The sequence below is a fragment of the Chinchilla lanigera genome, unplaced genomic scaffold (assembly GCF_000276665.1).
Source record: "Chinchilla lanigera isolate Chin_1 unplaced genomic scaffold, ChiLan1.0 scaffold00153, whole genome shotgun sequence".
Taxonomy (NCBI): Eukaryota; Metazoa; Chordata; class Mammalia; order Rodentia; family Chinchillidae; genus Chinchilla; species Chinchilla lanigera.
In genome coordinates, this window is record NW_004955554.1 from 273470 (window position 1) to 289624 (window position 16155).

The 16155-nt window shown below is 39.3% G+C and overlaps 1 long non-coding RNA gene across 1 annotated transcript; it reads right to left on the reverse strand.

The window, feature by feature from the left end:
• Nucleotides 1-5900: 5900 nt before the first annotated feature.
• LOC102006617 lies at nucleotides 5901-10840 on the reverse strand. The gene is made up of 2 exons (XR_264944.1): nucleotides 10776-10840; nucleotides 5901-6147 (listed from the first exon to the last, which is right to left on the reverse strand). It is a non-coding gene; the product is annotated as an uncharacterized LOC102006617 (long non-coding RNA).
• Between the last annotated feature and the right edge of the window lie 5315 nt (nucleotides 10841-16155).

Consider the following 16155-nt stretch of genomic DNA (forward strand, 5'->3'; position numbering starts at 1 on the left):
GAGCCGTCTGGGGCCAAAGCCATTTTTTGTAGCGTTTTCTCTCCAGCCTCCCATCGCATTGGGAGCCCACAATCAGTTAGTGTCCTCTCCCCAACTGTCAGCACAGGCAGAAGGAACCCTGCTGTAGACTTCTCCGGAGCTCCACCACAGCCTGTACTGTCAGGGGAAGAATGGCTTCCAGGGAGTCTCTGCAGGTACTGTGCAAGGTCCTCCTGGTTTACAGCTTCCAAGCGGCTCTCATGACCCCAGTCCACAGGACCTCTGACTCCTCGGGCTTAGTCTGCATTCTCATGTTCTCCGAGTCCTTGTTCAGCAGCTGCTCCTCCGCTGACTCTGGACCTTTCTGGTTCCCAGTGGCAGGAGCAAGAGTAACCTGTTGTATGGCATGTATTCCCAGGGGTTTTTCCATGTTTGAATGTTTCACACACGTCCCAGGGTGGGCATCTACAGCCGGTGCATGGTGGGCCAATTGTGTCATTGTTTCTCTGTGTCTTGATAGTTCTCAGTTGAGTGGCGGCAGCAGGCCTAAGGGCCAGCGCGCAACAGCGCTCGCCGCCGCATGGCTCCAAGTGCACCGGGTGCCCTCCCTCTGGGAGCCTACCAGGCAGAAAGCTAGCCAGCTGGAAGGCTGGCGCTCCCCAGCCATGGCTCCCAGGGCGCCGGAGGCCCTCGCTCTGGGGGCCTACCAGACAGAAAGCTAGCCAGCCAGAAGGCCGGCACTCCCCACCCATGGCTCCCAGGGTGCCGGAGGCCCTCGCTCTGGGGGCCTACCAGACAGAAAGCTAGCCAGCCAGAAGGCTGGCACTCCCCGCCCATGGCTCCCAGGGCACCGGAGTCCCTCCTGGTTTGCTACTTTGTTTGTTGCTTGCTTGTTGCCTCCTGCCTGCCCTGCCATGGACTGTTTCTCCTTGGTGATATCCCTCTGCCACACCACCATGCCCTGAAGCCAGCTGACTACAGACTGAAACCACTGCACACTGTGAGCCTTTCCTCCTCCCCTCCTTCAGCTTTGAGTTTTGAGTATTTTGTCTCAGCAACAAGAAAAGTAACTAAGACAGTCATATTTTTCATGAAAACAATAGGCTGACTATAACTCAAATCTAATCAATTAATTACAGGGAGCTAGTTAAATAGAACCATAGTGACTAGAAAATAATAGAAACAAGAGGCAATAAATAAAAAAAAAGAGAAATAAGACTGAAAATAAAATAAATTTGCATCTTAAATTTGAAAAAGTCAGTTTAGTACTCATGTGTGTGTGTGTGCGTGTGTGAGTGTGTGTGTCTGGATAAAAAATGTTATTTCAGGGTGCTCCAGGAGGATTTTCTTTGTGACTTAAAGAAATTAATCTGAACTTCATATTTCACTTTTAGAAAATTATCTACGCAATGATTTTATGGCACCTGATCACTATGTGAGATTCATCTACCTAATACTATGTAAAATTCAGTCAAGAAAAAATTCCTATCATAAATATCATAAAAGAACCAGGAAGTCTTCCCACAAGTGGCTTTTCCCACCCTGTAACTCCTTCATGTTATTCCAAGACAGCTGTGCACTCAGAACTCAGAAAACAATAACAAAGCTTAATGAGATTTGTAAATTATAATAAAAAAAACAAAACCCTTGAAGCAGCCAGATGCATTTTTGCAGTCATTTAAAACTCTACCAGAGGAGGGACTTGATTTAGAACAAATAACATTTTTCTTGCTCTCCAAGAGACAGAAAATATAACAGCTTTTCTCTAGATTTGGATTGCCCCGACGCTCCCGTAGCTGAGTGTGACAGCCTGGTCACAGTGCCTCGGATACCTGTCCCTGTCCTCTGGCGCCTACAGACTTGGTGGACACAGCTGAGCATGAGTCTTGAGATGGGAGTAGACCCTGGGTGACCCAGGTGACCCCAGTAAAGTAACTGTGACTTGTGAGGTGGGGCCACCTGGGTCATTCAGGGAGGGTCACAGTCATTGCAGCAAGAGGAGGGAAGCAGGGCTGGAAAGCCAGGAGGAAGAAGCTGTGATTACACATCTGCATGTCTTCCAGATGCGGAGGCATCAAGGAAATCCATGGCTCCCTAGCGCTCACAGAAGAGACCAGCGGCAGGCTTCTTGGTTTTAGTCCTGAAACCAAGGGCTTTGGACCTGGAGAACTCTAGGAGAAGACTTCTGTTGTCTTCCAGTCACTAAGTTTTGATCATTTCTTAGAGCAGCTGTAGGAAGCAGATCCTACAGTGTTGTGGCTTTCCATGTTTCTGCATCATTTTCTGTGTGTAAGGCAAAAGCAGGAGGGTAGAATCAACTGATTTCATACAAATGTGTGTTATCAGTCACATTAAGAGTGCAGCTTCCCTTCTCATAGACAAGGAACGCAATTTGATTGTTTGTTTAATGAACTCATGTATTCAACAATGGTTTTGAAAACCACTTTGTGCTGGGTAAACAGAAGAAAGATGACTCATAATTTCCTTTTATTTTTAAAATTAGTATATAACAATTGTGTATATTCGTGGAGTACATTGTGGTATTTCAGCTCATGTGTAATGAGCCATACTTTCATAAAGAATAATGAGAGGAGTACGGGCACTGAGTGAGCAATGTGACTCAGTTTGTTACTTTTATACAGAGTAAGAGGCTTTGAGTGCTCCAAACAGGGAAATTGATTTAGCCTGGTCATGGAATGTTATCTTGAAGAGATGTCATGTTTTTATTTTATTTTACTGACAGTTGAACTTAGGGAACACTGAGCTATATTCCCAGAACCCCCAATTTAGTATTTTGGGACAAGGTCTCATTAAATTGACCAGGTTGACTTTAAAATTGAAATCCTCCTACCTCAGCCTCCTTAGTAGCTAGGATTATATCATGCACCTTGTGCCTGACTAGAAATGTTTAAATGAGACATATATGACGACTGTGAGAGAATGGAACCTTTTGGTAATTTCATTTTTTTATAATTTTAGGAAATTTGAAAAGGGTATACTGGGTTTTTAAAAAAAAATCTGGTTTCAGTACAGAATGGGTTGGAAAGGAAAAGTAAAGGAATATCAGAGATAAGAACATGGTCACATCATGTTTTGATTAGGTGTCACTGGGGATGTAAGATTACAGAGAAATTTAAGATACGGAATTGACAGAAAGGAGAGGACAGGTCTCAACGTGTCTTAGTCACTTTTTTTGCCGCTGTGAGCATGCACCTGGAAAGACTTTACAGGAGGGAGGGTTGTTTAGGTTTGTGGTTTCAGACCTTTTGGTCCGTGGTGGGCTGATTCCACTGCCTGAGGGCTGTGGGAGGCAGAAGCATTGCAGTGGAGGGTGTGGTAGAGGAAAGCTGCTCACCTCAGGGCAGCCACGAAGCCCGTGGGCAGGCGATAGCTCCATTCGAAGGCGTGCGCAGGGGCCTATTCCTCCAGCGAAACCCCACTCCTGACAGTCCCTGGCCTAGCCCACTGATGAGGTTAGGGTTCTTGCAGTCCAAGCACCTCAAGCTGGCAGTGAGGATAGCAGTTGCACGCATCTTAAATATTGTGGGAAAATACTAATCTCACACTTACTTTGCAGCATTTCATATCTTATAAACACAAAACTTTAAATAGAATATCAGTGAAGATGACCAACACTTAGAAAATTCAAGTTTTTTACTACTTAAGTATAAGTAAGAGCTATGGGAAACCAACGTGGAGATGGGATGAAGCCTCATCCATCGTGATGAGGGGCTCGGGCCTGATCCACCGCCATGACTCACTGGAGAATGGTTTTCGGTGGGAGGACAGATCTGTGTTGGAGAAACTTTGATGGCAATGAAAAAAGCCTGGAGGCTTTTGCACAGGCAGGGGAGAAGGAAACGTGTGAAACGCTGGTCTGGCTGAGATGAGGTTCACAGGTTTGCACCCCCAAGAGCTCTCTAGCACCCACATGAAGCTCAGTATTGATGGCTGCCATCCCCTCAAAGCCCATGAAGAAAGCACAGCCCAGAAGAACTGAAGCATTTAGGAAATGTCTTATGGGAGAGGCGATGGGGAACGTTGCTGTGAGAGTGCAGGAATGACCTGCAATGGCACAGACAGAAACTTCAAATGCCCAACTTGGGTTTGGACAATGTGGGCCCATCGTGACCCTCATGGATCAAGAGTGCTGTGGCAGCACCAGCCCAGGGAGAAAATACAGGGCAACTTGCTGGTGTGAGAGAGGTCATGAGTGAGAATCATGAGACAGGAGTTTAGACAACACCCTTCCTTTTACATAGTTTCAAAAGGAAGGATAGTGCTCTCCATTGGTGCTCATGTCAGGATGAACTGGGGAGACTATGATTAGGAAATGGAGTATGGTATCAATTCGGACTGAACACCCCTTATCTATGGCATGGCTTCCCTAGTGCGATGTTTGATTATGAATTTGTTTTAAATAGTAATTTCTCAGTGGTGTAAGTAACTTGGCTCCTATCTGCAACCTCACTTTAATACCTACACAGTGGTACTTGGAACTAGTAGAAATACCAAATAACATTCATGACAGAATTGTATTTGTTCATCACTGCTAAAAAATAAATCTGGGTCCTGCTACAAAAGCAAACTCATGCTTGCAAATGTCAATGAAAATATTCCATGAGAATCAATTGTTGAAGCTAGTTTATACCAGCTCAAAGAGAGGATTGTTAAAATTTCAGAAATTTTGTGAGCCATTAATACTAGCCATTATTAAACATTAAATTGTGTAAGCACAACTAAATAAATTACATTTAAAAAGATAGTTATTTAGAACTCATCACTTTCTAATTATTTTACTACATTTCATTTTTACTATTCTCTAAGATCTTGAACTTACTTATACCTGTTGTATAGATACAGCTGAAATTGTATACAGTGATGTGTTGCTGAAAATCTTTTCCAAACTCCATTTTTAATGATATCATTTTGCTAGTTTAAAATTAGCCATAGTAGGGATATTTACATTATTAAAATCAGTGATTGTTACCAATCGGGACTCAGCTTACTGATTTGTTTGTTGTGTAGAATTACATTTGTGTGTTAATGAGAGACAAGTCAGTCATGTATAGTAAAAGTGCATATGACTGTAGCCATTACCAATAGCAAAAAAGTTGGGAAACACGATGCCATTGTTTGAAAATTGTTGTCTGATTGAGCAGAATCTTTGCCTGCATTGTCACTGAACGAGTGAAACTCCAATATGTATCTCAGTTTCACTTTCATCCAAATTATAATGTAAATGAAGATATCAAATAATATTCATGACAGAATTGTATTTTTTCATCACTGATAAAAATAAATCTGGGTCCTGATACAACAGCAAGTTCTTGTTTGCAAAATCAATGAAAATATTCTGTGAGAATCAATTAATTGTATACACTTATACAAAAGTGTATTATATATTTACCATCTCTGTGATATGTATCCTTATACTTATAAAATTCATACTAAAATTATGTATTGTGTCCATATACAGACTTTTCATTTTTTCTTAGAGAGTTTGTTAAACATTGACCAGCAGATCACTGGTTGGAAATAAATCCACAGATATGTGGATTTAAATTAGGGTATAGGTCTTGTTGCACCAACTCCAAGAGTCCTAATTCTACTTTCTATTGATTCTAATCTTTTTGATAATGGGTTCTCCAGGAAAGGCCTGACCTGGATTCATCTATACTGGGTCCCGCTTCAAGAAGAAAGATGGATTTTCTGTTGTGCAAACCCAACCTGGGTGTACTGGGAAAAATAGAGGGAAAAGGGTTGGATAGACACGTTTCCTTTGCTGCTACCATGGCAAGGGGTGAAGGGTGTGTGAATGTGAAATATGCCAAGCCCGAAGGCAGGGAGCAGACCCTGGAGAGCTGGCTTGGGCTTCCTGTCTTCAGGCCAAGGCGGCAATCTGGAGGCTACACATATCACATGTTTAACAACTTCGTTCCTTTATTAGAAGTGTAAATTTTATGACTGACACTGGAATGAACAAGTTCATCTTTCCCAAGAAGATCTCTAAGAATATCAACTTAGGTGGAGCTTGGGTCTGATTCCAAACAATTTTGAGATTCTCCCTTCTTTTCCTCTGGAAAACAAATCCTAGCAAGGCTGTTGTGTGGTCCAGTAGCAGGTTACTTGGAGGAAAGAAGAGGCTTGGGTCTTGGTCCCGAGCTGCTGTGAGATTAGGCAAGTTACAGTAGGTGTTAGTAAAACTAGTTATTTATAAGGTTATCTTTCCCAATATTGATGTTCTTTATTGCTAAAGATATATGTTACAAAATATCTCTTTCCATTTTTCTAAAATTAAATTAGTGTTCTTGATGAGAATTTTCCTCCTCTTTGGGGGAAAATGCACAGTCACATTTGTGCTCTAACGTCGGTAGGAACTCCTGAGCTTCTGATCCAGGGTCTGCTGAACCCTGGAGCTGTCTGGTGGGGGCGGCAAAACGGACTCTGCACGAAAGGCAGCCTGAAACGTAGTCTGTTGCTAAACTTCCTGGCAACTACACCGCTGCATACGTGACTGCATACTGACTTCTATTTGTGTCATTTCAATAGTCATTTTAGTACTGGGACAGCTGCTTAAGAATATAGCTGTCCGCGAGTGTTAGTCTCGTCATCTCACTACATAATGTGGCTTGTTTTTTTTTGGCTTTTCTTCGGTACCGGGAACCGAACTCACGACCTTGTGCTTGCCAGGCAGGCGCTTTTGCCGCTGAGCTAAGTCCCCAGCCCCCATAATGTGGCTTGTATACTTAGTCCTTCGTCCTAAGAGGCACCTGCTGTTAGAATTTGCTGTGAAAACCTCCAAGTGTTTCACCTGTATGCAGTGATAAAAAGTCATGTGTTGCTGTTTTGTGGTTCTGAGCTTATGTAGAAATGGCTCCATACTGCATGTCCTATGTTTTAACTTGCCATTTTCTCCTGACAGCCTGTCTTGCTGTGGCACATGGACTTAACTTATTCCTTCTGCTAGTTGTACGACACTTCACCACTGGCAAATACTACAATTTGCCCATTCTTATTTATATTCATGTTTTTGTTAATATTGAACACACGTTAGGAACAACATTTTCTCTAGTGTATAGTTCTAGAAATTACAATCTGGATCTCAAGTTATGTCCACTCTTAATTTCTGTAGAGAACCAGTCTCCCCTCTGAAGTGGTCGTACAAAAGCAAGAAGCGGTAATTTACGTAGCTTAGGTTTGCCTTTTCCCAACTGCTAGGGATGTGATGTCCTTTCTCAATGTGTATTGGCTACTTGCATCTTATTTTATATGAATTACTTGTTCGTATTTTACTTTTAAATTTTCATTTATTTGTACATAATCCTTATTCTAAATTTTAATGTAATAGGTTTTGTTTATAAAAAAAGTAATTTTTATCTTTTTTGTCTGTTTCTTGATTTTTGGAGGCTTTCAAGGTGATCCAGGCTGGCCTGGAATTCTCTATGCAGTCCAGGCTAGCCTCAGACTTGCAATCCTCCTGGTTCAGGCTTCTCAGTATTGGGATTACAGGTGTGCCACCATAAGCAGCAGAATTCTTGCTCTTGATACTTTGATTTTGTAAATTAATTCTCCAGTTTTTCCTAATATTTTAATTTTTCCCTTTTTAATAAATTGGAATTTATTTTTATGAGTATAATGGGTTACAGTCATTTTCCAAAGAATAGACCTTTGATGATCACTTATATTTCTTTTAGTATTACTCATTTCCTTAGATATTTGACTTCATGTGAGTAAGTTTTGGTAGTTGAGTTGTCCTAGAATAGTGTGCTTGTTTTCATTTTGAAATTTTTTTATAGGTTCTCAAGTTAAATGATGAATTCTAACTTTAATTTCATGTGAAGTGTGTATGGTTATTGTAATTGCTTGTATCCAGATGTCCTCCAAAGCCTTATGTGCTCATAGATGGGGCTTCTCAGAGGTGGCTGGATCTAGAGTGTGTGATGCTGGGATTAACAGTGTGTGATTACTCAATTAGCCCACTGATTGGTTTGGTATAATTCTGGGAGTGGATATTGGGAAGGCCCTCCCTGTGTGTAAGTACTACGTGCCTTAAGGGAGGGTAGCCTGGTTAGAATATAAGCAACAGAAAGAACACTGCTGTTTTCCCTTATCATTTGCTGCTTGCAGTTTCTTCGCTACTTTGTTCACTTGCTGCCTCCTGTCTGCCCTGCCATGGACTGCTTCTCCTCTGCCATGCCTCCCTGCCTTGGAGCCAGTTGACTATGGACTGAAACCTCTACAAACTGTGAACCAAATAAATCTTGCCTCCTTTAAATGTGGATGTACAGTATTTTGTGTCAGCAAGGAGAAAAATAATTAAAATAGTTATGAATATTCTTATAAGTAAATTTTTACCATATCCCAAAATTATCAACACATTTATTATAATTATGGTTGATATGTATGCAATATATCACTTTAGTATTCATATCCTATTTGCCTCATGTGATTGAAAGTTAGCTGGCAGAATGGAGAACAGTATGGTCATCTATTTACTATCATTAGGAACATGGCTTCTTCCTCTGTCTAGCTCCTTAGCATCTATTTTTCTTGAGCTGGCTCTATTTTCTGCACAGAGATGGATGCTAGCTTGCTTGTATCCAGCAATACAGAGTAAGAAAAATTTGTCCCTGCTATAAGATATGTCATTTTCTCCAGACTGGGTCAGTTATAGTCTGGGATCAAAAAGAGGCATGAAAAGCCAGGACTAACCTCTGGTGAGCCCAAACCACCCATAATCCTTCTTGAATTTGGGAACAGAATCAGCTTCCCCAAGCACAGAGGATAGATACACGATAATACTGGAGGGTGGGAGCAGCAAAATGATATTGGCTTGGCATCTACCTTTCCTTTTTAACAGTTAACAGATTTCATGCAGTTTTACATGGATTTTATTGTTATTATGGATTTATATAAGATCCTTTTATATTAATGGTAGATATTGAGTTGAAATATAGCCATAATACTGCTTGTTAACTTATTTAATTTTAATTGTTTTCATGATTTTTCCACACAGGAAAGTTGGAAATTTTATATAGCCAGATCTACCCATTAAATTTCTTTTATTTCATTAACTTGTAAAAATTCTTTGTCATTGATATTTTTCTTCTGAGTGATTCCCATAAATATTATCTTGTTGTGTGGTATGTGATGTCCCCATTTGTTTTATTTTTTAATATTTCAGCTTGTTAACTGGTTATCACTTCATCTAATAAGTGAAATTTCCTTTTTCCTCTGGTTTTTAAAAATAACAACAGGGAGATATTTAAAATTTATTTTATATCTAATGAGAATACTACAAAAATTTATAATTTGTTCAATGTTCAAAATTAATTTCCCAGTCTCTTATATATACCCCAGGGCAGTGATGGTGGACCTTTTTGAGACAAGGGCCCAAACTGTAATCCAAAATTTGTCTATTGCTAAATGCCAACCCTGAAATTAAACCTGAGTACTGAGGTTTTAGTTTAGAAAAAGCAATTGATACGTTAACATCTTTTGTCTTAAAAGAAGCACTCTGACCCTCGCAACGTTTCCTCTAGTTTTTGAAATACTCATGTTACATGGCAGGCGGCATGATTCGCCTCCTTGGAGAAGTGAGTGTAACCATCTACCAGATGGTCTTCAGAGAAGATAATGAATGCACTCTTGATATCTCTCTAGGTTTCTTTCAAATATCTGATATATTTACATAATATAAGAATCTTCAAATCTTTTTATAAGTCAATTGCCTATTGATCCTGTCATAAGCCTCACAAATATATGATGCTGTTCCAGGAATCGAAAATGGCTGGGAGTCTGTGAAATTAATCTCAGAAATTAATGTTTTAAAGAAAAAAATTCTCCTTATTGAAAGACTAGAGTGCTTACATATATCACACAATAAAAAGAGCACACAAAATGACTGCGTGACCATGTCTACTTTGTTTTCAGGCAAAGAGCTGGGTTAATGCCAGGGCATAGTTACCATGTGAGAGTTCATGGATGACATGCTAGTTCTACTTGTATTAAAAGGACCAGAGTTCTTTCATGTATGCTTTCAACAATCTTATAATTAACATATCTCTTCTTATAAACCAATTCAAATTCAGTTTTGCAATCAGGAAAAAGGTGTCAGTTAAAATTATTAGTTTATACTTTTTTGTTCCAAATATTGGGATTTCCTAGCTTACCAAAGGTCATTCTTTTCATATTTAGCTTATTAATTTGTTTGCCTTAAACAGAATGAAAACTCTTGGTAGGCATTTAGATTATTCGGATTTCCAAATGAAGCATAGTTTATCCACCTACTTATAATAGACAATCTATAGCAGTGTCTTAAGACTTCACTTCTATTTGATCTCACCCCATCAAACAAAAAACCCCTTAAAATAGCTTAAATCAAACAAGGAAAGACATACTTAGTGTCTCAAATGCCACCTTTCTCGTGTGACCTTGCTGGGCTGGTAGCCATGAGAAGCAGGTCTTCATGGAGACTTTCTTAATAGCTGCAATGATTACAGCCTCTTCTCCCCAGCTCTGTGCCTGTCTCACTGAAATGGACTGCTCCAGGGCTCCAAAAGCCCCTAAACTTGAGAATACTGAACTATCTCCCCACCAGGCAGCGCTAATTCTGACTAAGCAGAATGGGTAGCTATCATCTAAATGATAAACTTTTATCTAGGAAGTAACTTCAGCACATAAGGAATTTATAGCATCATAGAAATTATTGAAGGAAATGCATTTAGAAAGACTTAACACACACAAGCATAAATACTTTCAGGCTTCTAATGTGTTTATGACAACAAATGTACCTCAAATGTTCTGTAATTGCTCCCGCAGATTGAGAGTTGTCATCTTGGCTTAGAATTGTGTATCTCTTCTCAGGAGCAAATAATACAACATTTGTTCATGGATTGATGAGTATCATAAAAACCATTGTCTCTCTTAGGTCTTTAAAAACATGAATTTCAAAGCATCTCCTTAAATAACTGAGATTGTGAGCTTTTCCTGGAGAATTTGACAGACGTGACATATCTTTTTTAGAGACAAGAGATACCTTCTTGTTCAGTTTGGATAGCTTTCCTAGTCTGCCAGCTACCTTTGTGGAAAAGGGAGCTATATTTGGAAAGGAGTCAGCAAACCTCAGATTGCAATTGTTTTCCTTGCCAAGAAAGCAGAGTTGTGCTGAAGCTCTGACAGCTGTGCCTTGTCATGGAGGGAAATCTTCAACGGGAAGACAAAGGCTCATTTATTGCTGTCAGGCATCCTGCCCTAGCAGCGCGCATAATCTGTCCATCATTTAAAAACCGGTGCACATAATTCTGGATAGCTCCACCAGAAAACACAACAGCAGCGTTATTTTCTTCTTATTTTGGCTTTCTAAAAACAATGAAGACATTTTTGCACAGGAGAAAAAAAGGAGATAATTACAGATCAGTTTCAAATATGATGGGGCAAAGTTACAAAGAATATGTTCAGCTAGAACTCAGGCATTTTCATCATTTCCATAGTCAGTTAAAATAAAAAGCACTACTTGGATATGCTATCAATGTTTCAGACTAAACCCCAGAATTGCTGTCCAGCTTTCATGACTGCAGCTTCAAAAGCAAGAATTTGGCAAAATGGCTGCCTGGAAAGATTGAAAGACTGACCACAGCCTGTCCGTCTGTCTGTCTGCCTGTCTCTCCCTCTCCCCACCTCTCTCATGTTAAATATGAAAATATGAGTATCTGGGACTATTCATGAGGCAAGGATTGCTCCGAAAGCTCGGCTATGCCAGGCATGTTACTTAATGTATACTATTTTTTGAAGCTTAAATTTCAGTTCAACTGGCAAGAACTACAAACTCACTAAGTATCGGACCTTTCTCTTTTAGTCCATTTTGCAAGGCTATAACAGGATACTTGAGGCTGGGTAATGTGTGAGGGCTCAGCTTCGGGAAACTGATGACTTTGTCACTGGGTGTTTCAAATGAACTTTTTCTCAGTAAAACTCCTCTATGTAGAAGTATAGAAGCTCCCTGTTTTTCATTGTTTGCAACTTTTAACATTTAAGTAAAGCAGTATTTTACACTTACAATTTGCTCAATTCTGAGAAAGCTAGCGGCCCATGTAGAGAATTTCCATAGCAAATAAAGACGGTGCAAAGAACAGTGATCACTGAAGACCCAAACCCAGTAAGTCTCAGGTTTTGTTTTTTCCCAGGAAATTCTTGTAATATCAAGAGATTATTATAATCTACAATAAAGCTCAGGATATTTCAAATTATTTTAATCTTTGAGTTCATGACTCATTATCAAGTCCAGGAGGCATTTAAATTGATTATTCTCTTATACTATGTGTTTTAATATATGTGTTTTAATATAAGGCTATCTATATCCTTGGTATAAGATGAATTAGTGTATTATCAAAATTTTTATGAATCTATCTAATGTCTACATCTGTTTAGACTGGTACACATCTATTTATACATATATATCTCAGAAAAACATATTTTTAGTATCATGCACAAATGAACAAAAATAATAAGTCAATCTGTTTCAGCTGTCATCTGAATTTGAGAATATGTTTTGTGATCACGAAGACTAAACAGATTTGATTTGCCCTGATCTTTTGTCCTCATATAATGTTTAAAAACACCAGCACTACTGATGTCTACAAAAATAATAATAACATATCTAAATGTGGCGTAGGTCAGGGTCATAGCTATAACAGGATAAATTCTGGAAATGATTTATCAAAGTTTAATAAGTAATGTATGAGTGAAATTAGACTTTGAATGATATTTTTCCAGGGCAAGTATTAGATTTTATACCATTTAAAATGCTAGCCGGGCTTGGTGGTATGTGCTTGTAATCCCAGCACTCGGGAGGCTGAGGCAAGAGGCCCACTGCAAGTTTCAGGCCAGCCTGGCCTACAAAGTAAGTTCAAAGCCATCCTGAACTGCATAGTGAAACCCTGCCTCAAAAAGACAAAAAAAAAAAGCTAAAGTTTATTTTAGCCATAAAATATAAGATATATTTTATAATATATTTTATATAATATATAATATATAATATATTTTATCTTATATAAATATAAGATATATATGATATATTTTAGAATTTTTATACAGTAGAGATTTGAAAATTTTAAAGCCTAGGACTTGCTGTCTTCCTGTTTCCTCACTCTAAGTAACTCACAATAAAAATAAGAAAACCACCAAATTTGAGGAATAATTATGTATTTTCTGGATTTTACATAAATCTTTAAAACAGTAAAGCAACCTGAAAATGAACCATGCATCATTTGTTGCAAGAACCATGCATCAAATGCATCAAGAATAATATGAAAATATAGGAAAAATAAAATGTTTATGATGTCTGCAGTCCTCTAGTTATTTTTGATGCCCCATATGGTCACATCAAGTATCTTCAATAAAATGTCTGAACCATTAAAATGGGTTTGGCTTGTGTGGCAGGGCGAATAAATTCAATTGCATGATCAGCTCCTGGAGCCAGTTTCGGGGAAGGGAAGGAAAGCTCGCCCTGGTGGTCATTACAGGAATGGAACTGACTATTAAGGACTATTCCTGGACTGTTTAAGACATGCTTTATGTAAAAATAGGTTATCTATCTATACAAGCAAGACTAATATAGTATGCTGTGTTAAAAGGGATAATACATTCAGGAGAGAGAACTTACGGAGTTTTTTTCCTGTTAACAATTAAAGGTGTGTGTGTGTATGTGTGTGTGAAATTCTAACTTGGCAGCCGAAGGAACTTGATTTTTATATTTTAAAAAATTATACTTTGCAGCACTTTTGAATTTAATGTTTTGTATATATGGAGCAGTTACTACAAAATTAGAGGGGAAACACTCAGAAGGACATTATTTATAGCAGAAATGGGTTGAGTTGAGTTGTCTTAGGAACCCTGGATGGGTATTTCCAGTTCCACACTAAATGACAAGACAATGAGTCAATCATTTTTCCAGAACTCTGAATATTTTTTAACCTAGTAGGTAATAGCAAGTGTTTCCTAACCCAACTTTATTTGACTTTGGAAAGCACTTTACCATGTTCTGAGAAGCTGATTGAAGTTAGTTTAAAATATGCTCAGCCACATGCCTTTGGTTACTTTTTCTGATGAGCGCCTTTCTTTGTATTCTGGTTTTCATGGCATACATCAACCTCAGTGTTATTATCTTCTCCTTTGAAGTGATGACCTTTAGGCTGTCCAGGATGTTGGTCAGGAGTGATAAGTATACTCTGGCCTTGTAATCGGTGAGGAACTGTTTGTTTCTCATTTTTCAACCTGTGTGCATGCCTTACCTTGAAAGTCAGCGCATTCTAACTGAAAAGATCAGGCTTCAGCATCACTGCTGATTTTCCACGTGGCTACATTTGGGAAAAGTGTTCTGTGAAGGTTCCCATGTCGATGATCTGGGTCCTGGGCTGGCAGCATTGGGAGGTGGTGGACCTTAGAATGGACCTTGCAGAGGTCTTCAGGGGGTGGGTGTGCTCTCCAGGGGATTCAGAGGTCCTTACTCATTCTTCTTTCTTCCTTCCAGGCACATGACATGAGTGGTTTGTTCCACACACACATCCCAGCATCAGAGCTCAAAGCCGTGGGAACACTTGGTGTTGGACTGGAAGTTCCAGAACTGAGAACTGGAATCAACCTTCTCTCTTTAATGCTAATTGCCTCAGGTATTTTGTTGCAGTGCTGGAAGGTTGATTACAACTTTCAGGCACCCTCAAAATACTTATATGGAGAGGCACAATCAAATTACATTCATGTTTGTCCACTACTTTTTTCAATATTGAGTTAAAATGAGGAGGCACAGCCAGCGCTCTCTGTGATTAACAGAATGTGGTGACTGGCATTCTGAAACAAACTTCAGTTTGAGTCCCTAGACCCTCATCACTGGACAGTGCTGCTGCTCTCTTAGTTCTGATCACAACATAGTTTACACTTTCTACTTCACATTTTGGCACTCAGAGTAATCATTAACTAAAGGAGGAAATTCCCTTTCTACTGTACTATGAGTTTTCAGAAACAATAAAAAACGGCAGCTTTTCTCATGAGTTGCACCAGTGTGAGTGGTGAGACGGGCTTCACCTGCCCGTGGGAGGCTTTTCCGAAGTGCCGCTTGCTGCGGTTTCCAGCGCCAGTGTCTGACGCTTTTGCTTTTTCCCGTGACCTCTCTTGTCGTTGTGTATTGCTCAGCGCTATCATTCAAGGAAGAACGTCTGCCAGTACTCCTTATTCTTTCTCTCGGATTTTAATCCATGCTATTTATATTTATTACTATTTTTATAGCTTTTCAGCAATTGTGTGATTCATGCCTTTTAAAAAAATTTTTTTAAGGTACAAATGACATCCAAAAAGCTATAAATATTTAAGGTTTCATCCTGCTGAGTTTGGATATTAGCACACACCTGTGAGATCACCATAGGCTCTCCCACAAGCCAATTGTTCCGTCGTCTTAGAAAAGTGTGAAGTATCTAAGACAGTATTAGTGAACTGCACACACCACTCTGTACAGACTTCTAGGACTTAGTTATTTTGCATGACCAAAACTTTGTGCCTTGAACGAACACCTTCCTGCTTTCCTGCCCTTCATCTGTGGCAGCCGGCGTTGTGCTTGCTAATTCTTGCAGTTGAGCTGAATTAGATTCATCACACAACCAGCACCATGTAGACTTTGTCCTCTGTGCTTCCCTGTTCACTTGGCATAAGTGCCTTTCTGTTCCTTTAAGTTGCAGCAAAAGCAGGGTTTCTTTTTTGAAGGGTGAGTGTTCCATTATGTGCCATATTTTATTTGTTCATTTATTGGTAGGTATTAGATTGCTTCTATTTCTTGGCTGTTGTGAATAATTCTACAGTGCGCATGGGTGTATAAGTATGGTATTTACATCCTGATTTCAGTACTTTTGGATATATACCCAGAAGTAGAATTATTGGATCATATTGCTGTTCCATTTTTGATTTTTTATGGCACCTCTATATTATTTTCCATAGTGGTAGCACCAATTTACATTTCCACCCACATACAAAAGTTTCCTTATCTCCATATCCTTGTCAGCATTCAATTTATTTATTAATGCATCCACTTATTTAAATTGCTATAGAAATTTTTATGGATGCCATGTTGTTTTTATACATGTACACATGATGTAATGTTTAAATCAGGACAAGCATATCTGTCAC